At 36.2% G+C, this 12,874-nt stretch overlaps 1 pseudogene; it reads left to right on the top strand.

The window, feature by feature from the left end:
• Positions 1–919: 919 nt before the first annotated feature.
• LOC111151909 lies at positions 920–1,868 on the top strand (annotated as a pseudogene).
• The last annotated feature ends 11,006 nt before the right edge of the window (positions 1,869–12,874 follow it).

A 12,874-nucleotide genomic window follows, 5' to 3' on the forward strand; every position in this document is an offset into this window, starting at 1 on the left:
TATGGATGGAAAAGTGAGGAAGATGGATGTTGAGGACACCTTTATTCAGGCTTCTGTTAAGGAATTTTAGAAGATGTGGAAATACAAAAACAAACAAGCACAAAAACACAAGAAACTTTATTTTCTACATTCTGGGCTCTCCTAATGAGACAGCAGGGAAATAGACTCATTAAGAAAGAGAACTACTCTATCTGACAGAATTTTTAAATAAATGAGGAATGATCTGATTGTTGATGTGGAAAAATCAATGAGCCTCACAATTCACACATTAGTGATATTTTTCACTAACAGCCATTATAACAGATATTCTTTAAGATTTTAATTGTTTATTTGACAGAGAGAGTGTGAACACAAGCAGGGGGAGTGGCCAGCAGAGGGAGGGGGAGACGCAGGCTCCCCGCTGAGCAGGGAGCCTGATTCGGGCCTCGATCTCAGGACCCTGAGATCATAACCTGAGCCAAAGGCAGATGCTTAATTGACTGAGCCACCCAGGCACCCCTATAATAGATACTCTTGTTTGTGTTGTGAATTTTTATTGGCAGATGAATTATTGCATATAATTCCTTACAATAGCAATTCCCCAAGAAATTAGTCCACACTATCAACACCAGAATAGGATCATTTTTCCTATATGTTTATTCTTATGAAAAGTTCATCATGGGGGCACCTGGGTGGCTCAGTGGGTTAAAGTCTCTGCCTTTGGCTCAGGTCATGATCCCAGGGTCCTGGGATGGAGCCCTGCATCGGGCTCTCTGCTCAGCAGGGAGCCTGCTTCCTCCTCTTTCTCTGCCTGCTTCTCTGCCTACTTGTGATCTCCATCTGTCAAATAAATAAATAAAATCTTAAAAAAAAGTTCATCATGGGACCCTCCTGAATCCACACCTCTGCAGGAGGCTGCAGCCGGACTTGAGCCAGAACCATGTCTCACAACCAGTATGACAATAATGTCACAGTTTGGAGCCCTCAGGGCAGGATTCATCAAATTGAGTATGCAATGGAAGCTGTCAAGCAAGGTTCGGCTGTGGTTGGTCTGAAATAAAAAACCCACGCAATGTTGGTTGCATTGAAGAGAGCACAGTCAGAGCTTGCAGCTCATCAGAAAAAAATTCTCCATGTTAGCAACCATATTGGTATCTCAACTGTGGGACTTACTGCTGATGCCAGACTGTTATGTGATTTTATGTGCAAGAAGTGTTTGGATTCTGGGTTTGTATTTGACAGACATCTTCCTGGGTCTCACCTTGTATCTCTAATTGGAAGTAAGACCCAGATACCAACACAATGACATGGCTGGAGACCATATGGTGTTGGACTGCTTATTGCTGGTTATGATGATATGGGCCCTCACATTTTCCAAACCTGTCCATCTGCCAACTATTTTGACTGTAGAGCCATGTCCATTGCAGCCTGCTCTCAATCATCTTGTACTTACTTGGAGAGACATATATCTGGGTTTATGGAGTGCGATTTGAATGAACTGATTAAACACGGTCTATATGCCTTACGAGAAATACTTCCTGCAGAATAGCACCTAACTACAAAGAACGTCTCCATTGGAATTGTTGGTAAAGACATGAGTTTACAATTTATGATGATGATAATGGTGATGATGATGTATCTCCGTTCCTGGAAGGTCTTGAAGAAAGACCACAGAGAAAGGTACAGCCTGCTCAACCTGCTAATAAACCAACAGAATATGAAGTTACAAACCCATCTATATGTGTATTTTCAAATATATAAGAATGCAGGAACACATACTGATGACAATAATCTATACTTTGAACCAAAGGATGCAAGGTGTTCTTAGGGTGTGTTTTAGGAACCAGTCCAGGTATGTTTTTCCCAGCAACTCATCTGAAACCATATAATGGTGTGCATTTTTCTTTGAGAGGGTCTATATAATCATTTTCTAGAAAAATATAGTTATCTGTACTAATCTTTCTAGATGAAGAACATAGTAGTGTCTTTGTGGCTTTAAAGACAACTGTGAAATACAATTTTTTACCTGCCACACCCCCCCACAAAATTAATCATAAAGGAAAGAAGGGAGATAGTTTGTATTTAAAAAATGAGGTTTTAAGGATTGACCACCATTCTCAGAAACCCTGCTCTTCTTTTTCATTTAGGGAATAGCTGAAGAGAAGAGCCCATGAGGTTTTCTATAGAAAAGGCCTGCCAAGTCTAAGCTCTGTCCCTTTGTCTGCTGAATAAATATGTACTAATCTGCTTGTAGCTTGCCACCATCCTTTCACATTTTTTATGTTCCTTGGCTGCTTGATTTATCTCCACAGCCACAGATATTCTTCATACAAATTTTCATTGACTGAAGTGATACCTATTCCTAGGCACAGTTGTTGACACACTGCAGGGCTCACCATCGTTGTCAAGGATCCTAGGGCTGCTAATGGCTCCACAAATGTAGTTTGCATTGAGCTAGAAGAATAGGGGAGGTAATATCCATTTCCTTCATCTCTCAAGGGAGTTGATAATAAGATTGCAGAGACCCTGATCTAGAATACTCTTTTTATGCTCCTCTTATGCTTTATGGTTCCTGACATTAGCGGGAAGTTCAGAGTTCAGGTTGAACAAAGTGACTTCCCTGACCTCAAGCCTGTAGCATTCGTCTTAGGACAGTGAAAAATAATTGAATTTTCCATGTAGAAGCATCTGGGTAAACTGCTCATGAGTTGGCTTTGAAAATGAGAGTATAGGGATGCCTGGGTGGCTCAGTCAGTTAAGTGTCCGCTTTCAGCTCAGGTAATGATCCCAGGTCCTGGGATTGAGCCTCTCATTGGGGTCCCTGCTCAGAGGAAAGCCTGCTTCTCCCTCTGCCGGCTGCTCCCTCTGCTTGCACGCTCTCTCTCTTCCTCTCTCACTCTATCTCAAATAGATAAATAAAATTTAAAAAAAAAAGGAAGAAAATGAGAGTATAGAACCCTCAGAGGTATATTGGGAAAAAATATTTTTAAAATCAGAAATAGTTTCTACTTAGTCATACATAGTAGCAGCTTACCATTTCACAATTAATCTCTTAGTGGTTATTAACTAATTTTTATATTTATAAATGTACCTTCTTTTTTAAAAAAATGAACTGACATTTTTACTTGTGATGGCTATAGACCAAAGAGGACGGCTGTGTTTATAGCCAACATACAATCAATAGTTTGAATACACCTTGATTTTCATTCTATTTCATTTTTTTTTAGAATTATTAACTTAGAAACATGACTAAATGTATTAGTTTGCTAGGGTTGCTATAATAAAGTACTACATACTGGGTAGCTTAAAAAGAAGTTTTATTTTTTCACAATTCTGGAAGCTAGATGACTGAGATCACAGGTGGTTTCATCAGAAGTTTCTCTTTTGCTTACAGATGGTGCTCTGTGTGTGCACATCCCTACTGTCTTGGTTTCTGTCTGAATTTCTTCTGCCTATAAGGACACCAGTCAGATTGGTTACAGCCCACCCTAATGGCCTCGTTTTAACTTAATCACTTCTTTAAAAAGCCTATCTCCAAATAAATTCAGATTCCAAGGTACTTGGTGTAGGTCTTCAACATATAAATTTGGTGGGAAGAGTAAAATTTAGCCCATAACACTTCATTTAAAAACTAAGAGAAGGATGGAAACAAAGAAAGGATGTCTGCATTGCATGTTTCAGAAAGAATCTTCAAGGGATATTCTTGGAATTGAGAGGCATTATTGTTGCATAAAACCTCAATTCCTTATTTTTAATAGTAAAGAGGGAGAATACAATATAGTGAGAAAGACTCACATGGCTAACTTAATCCTGGAAGGAGAGAAGACAGAACTAAACAAGGAATCACCTAGAAAACTACATTTTCGGGAAAACTAGAAGAGTTCGAAGAAATCCACTTTCAATAGTCTCTCTTCCTTGGGTGGAAAATACAAAACACTAAAATCAGCATAGTGAAACTCTAGCCCCTCTGAGTAATGACTGGTATACTTCCCCAACAAAGGTCTCCAGCAATTAGCTTATCCAAGAGTATGCAACAAACTCAAAGGTTATTAGCACCAAGATTATAAGTGCAGACCATATGATAAAAAGTAAAAAGGAACAGAATTGGCAAATGGCAGTTAAAAAATATTTACCTCTGGGGCACCTGGGTGGCTCAGTGGGTTAAAGCCTCTGCCTTCGGCTCGGGTCATGATCCCAGAGTCCTGGGATCGAGCCCCGTATCGGGCTCTCTGCTCAGTGGGGAGCCTGCTTCCTCCTCTCTCTCTCTCTGCCTGTCTCTCCGCCTACTTGTGATCTCTCTCTCTCTCTGTCAAATAAATAAAATCTTAAAAAAAAAAAATACCTCCAAATTTTTACCTGGGGACAGATGAAGAAAATGTCTTTATAGAGTAAGAGAAAAAAATTAGAAATGCTTGAGCATATAGGAAAGATTGCACTAGAAAGAAGTAAAATATGAGTGGGCTGAGCTCAAGAATATAAAAAATTAAAACTGCTAGAAAAGAGATTAAACTGAGATGGACACAAAAGAGAGTAGACACAAATGAACACAGCAAATGATTGGGAGGACAGGAATGAGAGAAGCGAGTAAAAGAAAATAGTCATAACTATATGTTAAGAAAAGAATATTTCAAACTGTTGAAATCAGGGAAGGGAAATCAGCCATATGTTTCACAAATGTCCTTGATTAAGAACACTAAAACCAATAACAAAAAAATTTTTAAATTATAATTTAGCAAAATTTCCCTGATTAAATGTTTGAAACTTCACATTGAAATTCTACCTATTCCTCAAGTAAATTTGACCAAGAATGGTGAAAGAAGGGATATTACCCCTTTAAATTTACAGTGGATAAATGAAAAACAAAAAGTACTTTTAGGAATTATAGCAATCATGTCAGTTATAAAGGTATAATGGTGGAAAAATTAGGCTGACAGACATCTTCAAGACACAATTACTGAAATATCCTAGATTTATTAAGAAACGAAATTATGTTCCAAGGGTTTACACACAAAGCATTTTGGGAAGTATAATAGTAGCAGTTAAACAATTTTAAATATGCAAACATTTAAAAAATGTTTCTGTGAATTTTTCTCAAGGGATACCTACCTAGGGGACAAACTTCAGCAAACCCAAGAAATACTGGGAAAATGTTTTCAAAAAGAAAACCAATAAGCATCAGATATAATTTTCTCTCTGGTGGGGGAAAGACTAAATAAAAATCCTGGGAAGGAGTATAATGTTTATAATGTAAGCTGATAAATCAAATTATGTATCCTCAAATATTGTGGCAAAAAGGGGGAAAATATTAAAAATGAGGAAATTTTGTCTATCTTAATAGCTAGAGTCAAATGATATCATACATGGATAGCAAATTAAGTGATGAAATTAGAAGTTTATTGAATAAGTAAATGCAAATTTAATAAATTCAAACTGAAGTCACAGAGTAGAGGACAAGAAGAGTTGGCCTAACTTTATCATTGTTCATATGAGGGAAATAATAGAAACTATTACAAGAATTAGAGTGTTAGGGACTTGAGTAAGAAGTGACAGGAAAACCAATGTTGACTAAAAATATCTATGTAGTGTTATTTAAAATCTAAATATAGTGGAATGAAAATAATATGGAAGATGTCTTTCAGTTTAATATGTGTAAATGGGCTTAATTCACTGGTTGAACAAAATGCTAATTTTCAGATTAGATGATAAATCAAAATCAATTCAGTGCTATAAAAGAGAGATGTAGGTAGAACAGTATACTTTAGAAAGCATGTAATGGGAGAAAATGAATACACTACCCAAATGTGCTACTTTGGCATACGGGTGGTTTTGAGGCTGAAGGTAGTTAAGACCAGGCATACTTGGGAAAAGCTTTTTCATCTCCTTTAGCTGCCTAAAAGAAGTTAGATGTATGTATGGTGTGTATGGGTGGGGGCAGGGGGGGTGTTCCTGTACCAGATAGAGAGCTACTACCAGAGATAACTTTTTATATCAGAAATACTTGTGTGACATGGCAAACATTTTCTGACCAAACATTTGTTCTTTCCATCTTCCTATGAATTGTTTCCCTCCCCTTTGAAGCTCCAGACTCCTACCCCCTTCTTCTTAGCTCAGGATGGTATGTAAGCCACAATTGCCTGACTGCCTTTGTCTCATATTTTTATGGAACTTCTGTATATACAAAATTTGTTTTTCTCCTGTTTATCTGAAACCTAGAATTGTGAGTTCTCCAGCTTTTTTCTTCCTAAGATTCCTTTGGCTGTTCGGGGTCTTCTGTGGTTCCATACTAATTTTCAGATTATTTGTTCTAGCTCTGTGAAAAACATTGTTGGTATTTTAATAGGAATTGAATCTGTAGATTGCTTTGGCTAGTATGGACATTTCAACCATTAATTCCAATTCATGAACATGATATTTTTACCATTTGTGCTGTCTTCAATCTCTTTCATCAGTATTTTTTGGTTTTCAGAGTATAGGTCTTTCACCTTCTTGGTTAAGTTTATTCCTAGGTATTTTATGTTTTTGGTGCAATTATAAATGCAATTATTTTCTTTCTCTTGTTGCTACTTTCTTATTAGTGTGTAGAAATGCAACAGATTTCTGTACATTAATTTTGTATCCTACAAATTTACTAAATTCAAAAAACATGCTTTTTTAGTGGGGTCTTTAGGGTTTTCTGTGTATAGTATGTAATCTGCAAGTAGTGACAGTTACTTCCTTACCAATTTGGATGCCTTTGATTTCTTTTTCTTGTCTGATTGCTATGGCTAGAACTGCTAGTACTACATTGAATAAAAGTGGTGAGGGTGGACATTCTTGTGTTGTTCCTGATCTTTAAGGAAAATTTCTCCATTTTTCACTGCTAAATATGGTGTTAGCTGTGAGTTTTTCATATATGACCTTTATGTTCAGGTATGTTCCCTCTAAACCTACTTTATTAGAGTTTTTATGAATAAATGTTCAATTTTGTCAAATGCTTTTTCTGCAACTGCTGAAATAATATGATTTTTATACTTCATTTTGTTACTGTGTTGTATCACATTGATTTGTGGCTGTTGACCCACCTTGCATTCCTGGAATAAATTTCACTTGATGGTAGTAAATGATTATTCTAAAGTATTGTTGAATATCATTTGCTAATATTTTGTTGAGGACTCTTGCAAATATATTCATCAAGAATATTGGCCTGAAGTTTTATTTATTTATTTTTTTGTAGTGTCTTTATCTAGTTTGGTATGAGGGTGATGCCTCATAGAATGTATTTGGAAACTTTCCCTCTATTTTTTTTAGAATAGTTTTAGGAGAATAGGTATTGACTCCCCTTTAAATATTTAGTTGAGAACTCACCTGTGAACCCATTTAGTACTGGACTTTTATTTTTGGGGAGCTTTTGATTATTGATATAATTTTGTTACTAGTAATTGAACCGTTCAGATTTTTCTGTTCTAGATTCTGTTTTGGAAGATTGTATGTTTCTAGGAATTTATCTGTTTCTTTTTAGGTGTCCAGATCATTGGTATATAATTTTTCATAGTAGCCTCATATAATCCTTTGTATTCTGTGGTATTGGTGTTACTTCTCTTTCATTTCTAATTTTATTTGGGTCCTCTCTTTTTTTCTTGATGAGTCTTGCTGAAAGTTTATCAATTTTATCTCTTCAGAAAAACAGCTCATCATTTTGTTTTTTTTTAATTGAAAAATAGCTTTTAAGTATTAACTTTCAGTATTGATAAACTGGTAGGAAAAGATTACAAATATTGTTAAAAACCTGTATTGTAAAAATAATTCTCTCCAAGTATTTTAGACATAGATGTGAAAAATATGAGAATCTTACAGAGCCTTATACCTAGAAATACCTGTTGCAATTTGTCTAAATAAAGTCATCTTTGGGGCACCTAGGTGGTTCAGTTGATTAAGCATCCAACTCCTGATTTTAGCTCAGGTCATGATCTCAGAATCCTGAGATTGAGCCCTAAGTCAGGCTTCATGTTGGGCATGGAGCCTGCTTAAGATTCCCTCTCTGCCCCTTCCCCCCACCCCCTCAGCCTGCTCCCTTTCTCTCTTAAAAAAAAGTAAAAGAAAAAAGTCATTTTTGATGCTTATAAAATTATAACTATAAAGATGTTTCTGAAAATAAAAATAGGAAAAATGTTTTTGATAAAAATACTTTGAACAATGGAAAATGTAATATGTTATTAATAAAATACTAAATGCCAAATGTTTGACACTTTGACTTTTAAACTATAGGTAACAGGCACTTGGCTATTAAGGTGACCTTTGATTTAAAAAAAATCTACATTTAAAAAATTCCCATTAGTGACCTGTTGAACTGTTTGAACTTACCTACCTTGATACTTCCTTGTTCTTTCTCAATTTAGTCTCCACTAAATTCGACTTCATTTGATCATTTTATTTCCCTATTCCATACAGATTGTGAGTCCTTTAAAACAGAAAACTTAAGAAACAAAACAGAGGATCATAGGGGGAAGGAGGGAAAAATAAGAGGAAAGCAGAAAGGGAGACAAACCGTAAGAGACTCTTAACTATAGGAAACAAACTGAGTGTTGCTGGAGGGGAGGTGGGTGGGGGGAGATGGGGTAACTGGGTAATGGACATTAAGGAGGGCACGTGATGTAATGAATACTGGGTGTTACATACAACTGTTGAATTATTGAACTCTACATCTGAAACTGAGGATACACTATATATCAATTAACTGAATTTTAATAAGATTAAAAAACTAGAAAGCTAATTAATTTCTATACAACTGTCCAGCAGAAGAGTTAGTACACTTTAGACATTACATAAATGAGTAAATGGAAAATCAAATTCTAAAGCTCAAAAGAAGAAATACACAGTTCAGTTTGGTGATGAGAAATTGAATGAAGGAGATAAAACCCACATTTTAAAATTGATGAGGTTTATGAAAGGTAAACAACAGAGTCATAAGAATTAGAATAACTACCAGTCTGGAGCATTGACTCAATGTCTGACAGTGTTTCAAACAAATGACATTTGATAGCTCACTTAATTGTCTCTACAATTGAATGATGTAGGTGCAAGCTACAAGCATTAGAACCAGTTTTTAGGTGAAGAGCCTGTGGCAAAGGGGAATTTAAAGATTTACCTAAGGTCACAAGATGTGGCCACAGAGCTGGGGTTTGTACCCAAGCAATCCGGCTCTAGCATCTGGAGTGCTAAAATTCTTAGAAAACATTCTAGACTGTGGGACAAAGAAATGAGTTACTATGCAAAGACACAGAAATATAAGGTGTGTAAGGGGAGAATTCAGAGCAGATTCCAGAGGCACTTACTGAGTATCTACTTAATGAGACACATAGTTCTGTCTACTGGGTAATACGTGCGGATGCGAGAAAATAGAAATTGGAAAGGCAAATTGAAACCACAGTTTGGAGATTTTTAAAAACTAATAAAATGAGACATTTGAAAATGGGAGTGAAGTATCCAAATGCATTATGTAAAATTATACCTACCCATAAAATTTGCATCTGCCAAAAAATAAAAATCTCACTGAGATTAAAAGTAATTTAACATTTTGAAAATTTCCGAAAGAAGTAAAAAGAACAAAACTGTGTGAACAGATTGGGGCATCTGTTGAACTTTTAATTAAAGCTTTTGATTTTGAATTCTATAAACATTTTTTTTCTCAATATTTTCCCACTATTCATATGTTTGCACATCTGTTTGTCATCTGCTTTTAACACCATACATGACACAAACATTGAATTGAATTACAGAAGCAGATCACATATAATACATTTATAAATGTCATTTATACCAAATGTCAGGGAAAATGAAGTAAATGAATGGTTGAGTACATTGTATGCTTTGCGTCTTTATATTTGGTTCGAATGCAACATCAGTAAAGATGGGAAACAAGTTTAGGTTAACTGGTAAGTTAACTATCTTAGATCATTTTTTTTATAGAGGTCTATGTTTTAAGAAATCTTTTATCTGACATAAGCAATGGCTAAATCCAAAGGAGAGTAATTAACTAGGCTAACCTATAAGTGGAATTTTTTTTGCAAGTTCAACTTTGTATTTAAAATAACATATACTCCGGGGCACCTGGGTGGCTCAGTGGGTTAAAGCCTCTGCCTTCGGCTCGGGTCGTGGTCCCGGGGTCCTGGGATTGAGCCCTGCATTGGGCTCTCTGCTCGGCGGGGAGCCTGCTTCCCCTTCTCTCTCCCTGCCTGCCTCTCTGACTACTTATGATCTCTATCAAAAAAAATATATAATAACCATTAAAATAATATATACTCCTTTAGTCCCAGTCATTTACGGGACATTAATTATCATCACACCCCTGTTCCTGGGTTCTGGTCCCTGTTCTGATATTTACCAGCATCCAGGACATGACTGCTTAAACTCTTAGTAGCAGTGTAATGTTGAATAAGTCACTTTAATATTCTAAGCTTTGGCACAATTTTATGTAATATGAGCATATATTACACATTCTTTCCACTTTGAGATGATCTTATGCCTTCAAATACCTGCTTTAAGAGGATGGATGAGATTTTCCTAGTAATAGTAATACTATCTTAACAACTTTAAGTGTTTGTGCCACTCAGACCCTTTCAGTTGGGTATTTACTCTGCTGATATTGTCACATATCCAACTTGAAGTGAAAACATAATAGTTCTGTCCCTTCATACTCTAACAAGTGAATTTATAAACATAAATTTATAAAGCGCTTTACATAGAGGACACATTGTTCTTTAAGATATGGCCAAGATACGCTAGCTCTATTATTAATCTGGTATCCAGAAACAATTCTTTTTTTTTTTTTTTAATATTTTATTTATTTGACAGAGATCACAAGTAGGCAGAAAGGCAGGCAGAGAGAGGAGGAAGCAGGCTCCCTGCTGAGCAAAGAGCCTGATGGGAGTTCCATCCCAGGACCCTGGAATCATGACCTGAGCCAAAGGCAGAGGCTTTAACCTACTGAGCCACCTAGGTGCCCCCAGAAACAATTCTTATAAACTCTTGAAACTTTGGTATTTGCTGGGAAAAGAGTGACTATTATGCCATGTGTGCACCCACTCTGTTAGAGGGATCTCTAATTAGCGACTTCTCATTTACAAAATGGTTTCTTTGCAAACCATTTGCGTCAGCTGCATTTTGATACTGGGAGTACCCCCACCAGGGAAATGTAAAATCACTATGTGAAGGTAATAGTGAATGCAATATAGAAACTGGCATAGCAAGCACCTTGTCAATCTGACCCTGATAGTCCAGACATATTGATTGGCTAGTGCTGGCAGAAGATTAAGCAGCCAGGACAGGGAGGCAAGTGCCGCGGATAATACAATCCATATGTTAATGTTTCTTTCTTTAAATTATGCACCAATCTGCAATGACTGCTGCTTGGGATTGTGAGTTGAACTCACAGTGACCGTAAAATGGAAATTGTCTGTAAGTCCCTCCTAGAAGTAGCAATAAAGTTACATTCGGCCTAAGGTATCAGAGGAAAAATTGCTGTCACCAGTAATACAATTTATAGCTATCTTTGCCATTGCAGATAAATCCATGTTTTTGACTTTGTGACCACTGAAACATAAAAATTAAACCTTTTAACCATGGTCAGGCCTTTTGTCCTAAAGAGTAAAAGCCAGTAACGATTGCTATCAGGAAACTATTTCTAACTATCATTTCTTGGGGAAAGAGACAATTTTTAAGCATGTCTGGAGTTTTATTTACAGTTAATTGGATACTCCATAGTAAAGACATCATGAATTGATTTACGAAAAGAGCTTCCAGAGAAGGCCTGTGGCTCTGTGCCTTTGATCTGAGTGTACTTTGTTTTTATTATTGTTGCTAATGCATTAGATGAGGACACTTTTGTTGATAATAAGCTTAAAAGACATTTACTTTACTTTGCTTACATGTTCTTAGAGGATGTTGGAACAGAATTTTGCTGAATGGCTTGGCTACAAATCAAATTCAGCATCAAATGCTTCCTTGAGACTCTTCAGGGAATTTAGTAGAGCAGTTAAGTACAACTGAGCTTAAGCCTCAGTTGAAAAGCCAAAGAATACTACCATTCTAAGAAGTTATGTCTTGTAAGTTACTATTGTTTTGCCAAAACAAATGAAAGAGTCCCTGAGATGATTATCTAGATACTATATACATATTTTTTTTCCTCATCCCTTGAATAGGGGGTTCTAGTTAAAATTGGGAAGGATTAAAAGATTATTTAGCGTGTTTCTCCACATAAGTGTCAAAAGAAAATTAGCAACACCTGTCAGAATGCCTCAACAATCTGGGTGATAACCAGGAATAAACAAAATGAAGGTTATATATGTCCAAATTTTAATTTTGAGTATGACTTTTAAAATCCTTCAGTTCTTCTTAAAAACAATTGGTCTTTGAATCTTAAAGCACTTTAGTTTTCCAGAGGGGAAAATATGAAAATAGGAAAGGATAGCAGGACACATGTTTAGTGATGAAAATTTTGCGACGCTGGGAGAATTGAAATGAACGCATAGGGGCTCGGGACATAGGTGTAGAGAAAATCCTTAGCTTGCATACAATCCACACTACATTCCTTAATAAATGATATCCTTGAATAGCTATTTTATGTATTTGCCCTAAAGACTCTTCTGTGCTACTGTACATTGACACCACCTGACTGTGATTGACTTTGAGAAGCATCTCCTTTATTTCTACAACAGGATATGAACAAAATGTCTGCTTATTTTATTATACTTTGCCCAATTTGCTTTATATTTAAAATATATAGGAACTCCTGGCTCAGTCAGTTAACCATCTTATCTTGTGGGAAAAAGCATGTACAAAAGGCATATAGAAGAAACAATAATACTTTCTGGTGGAAAATAAGATTAGGAACCATAGTCGTAGGGTGCCTGGGTGGCTC

The sequence above is a fragment of the Enhydra lutris genome, unplaced genomic scaffold (genome assembly GCF_002288905.1).
Source record: "Enhydra lutris kenyoni isolate GAN:26980312 unplaced genomic scaffold, ASM228890v2 scaffoldscaffold27, whole genome shotgun sequence".
Lineage (NCBI taxonomy): Eukaryota > Metazoa > Chordata > Mammalia > Carnivora > Mustelidae > Enhydra > Enhydra lutris.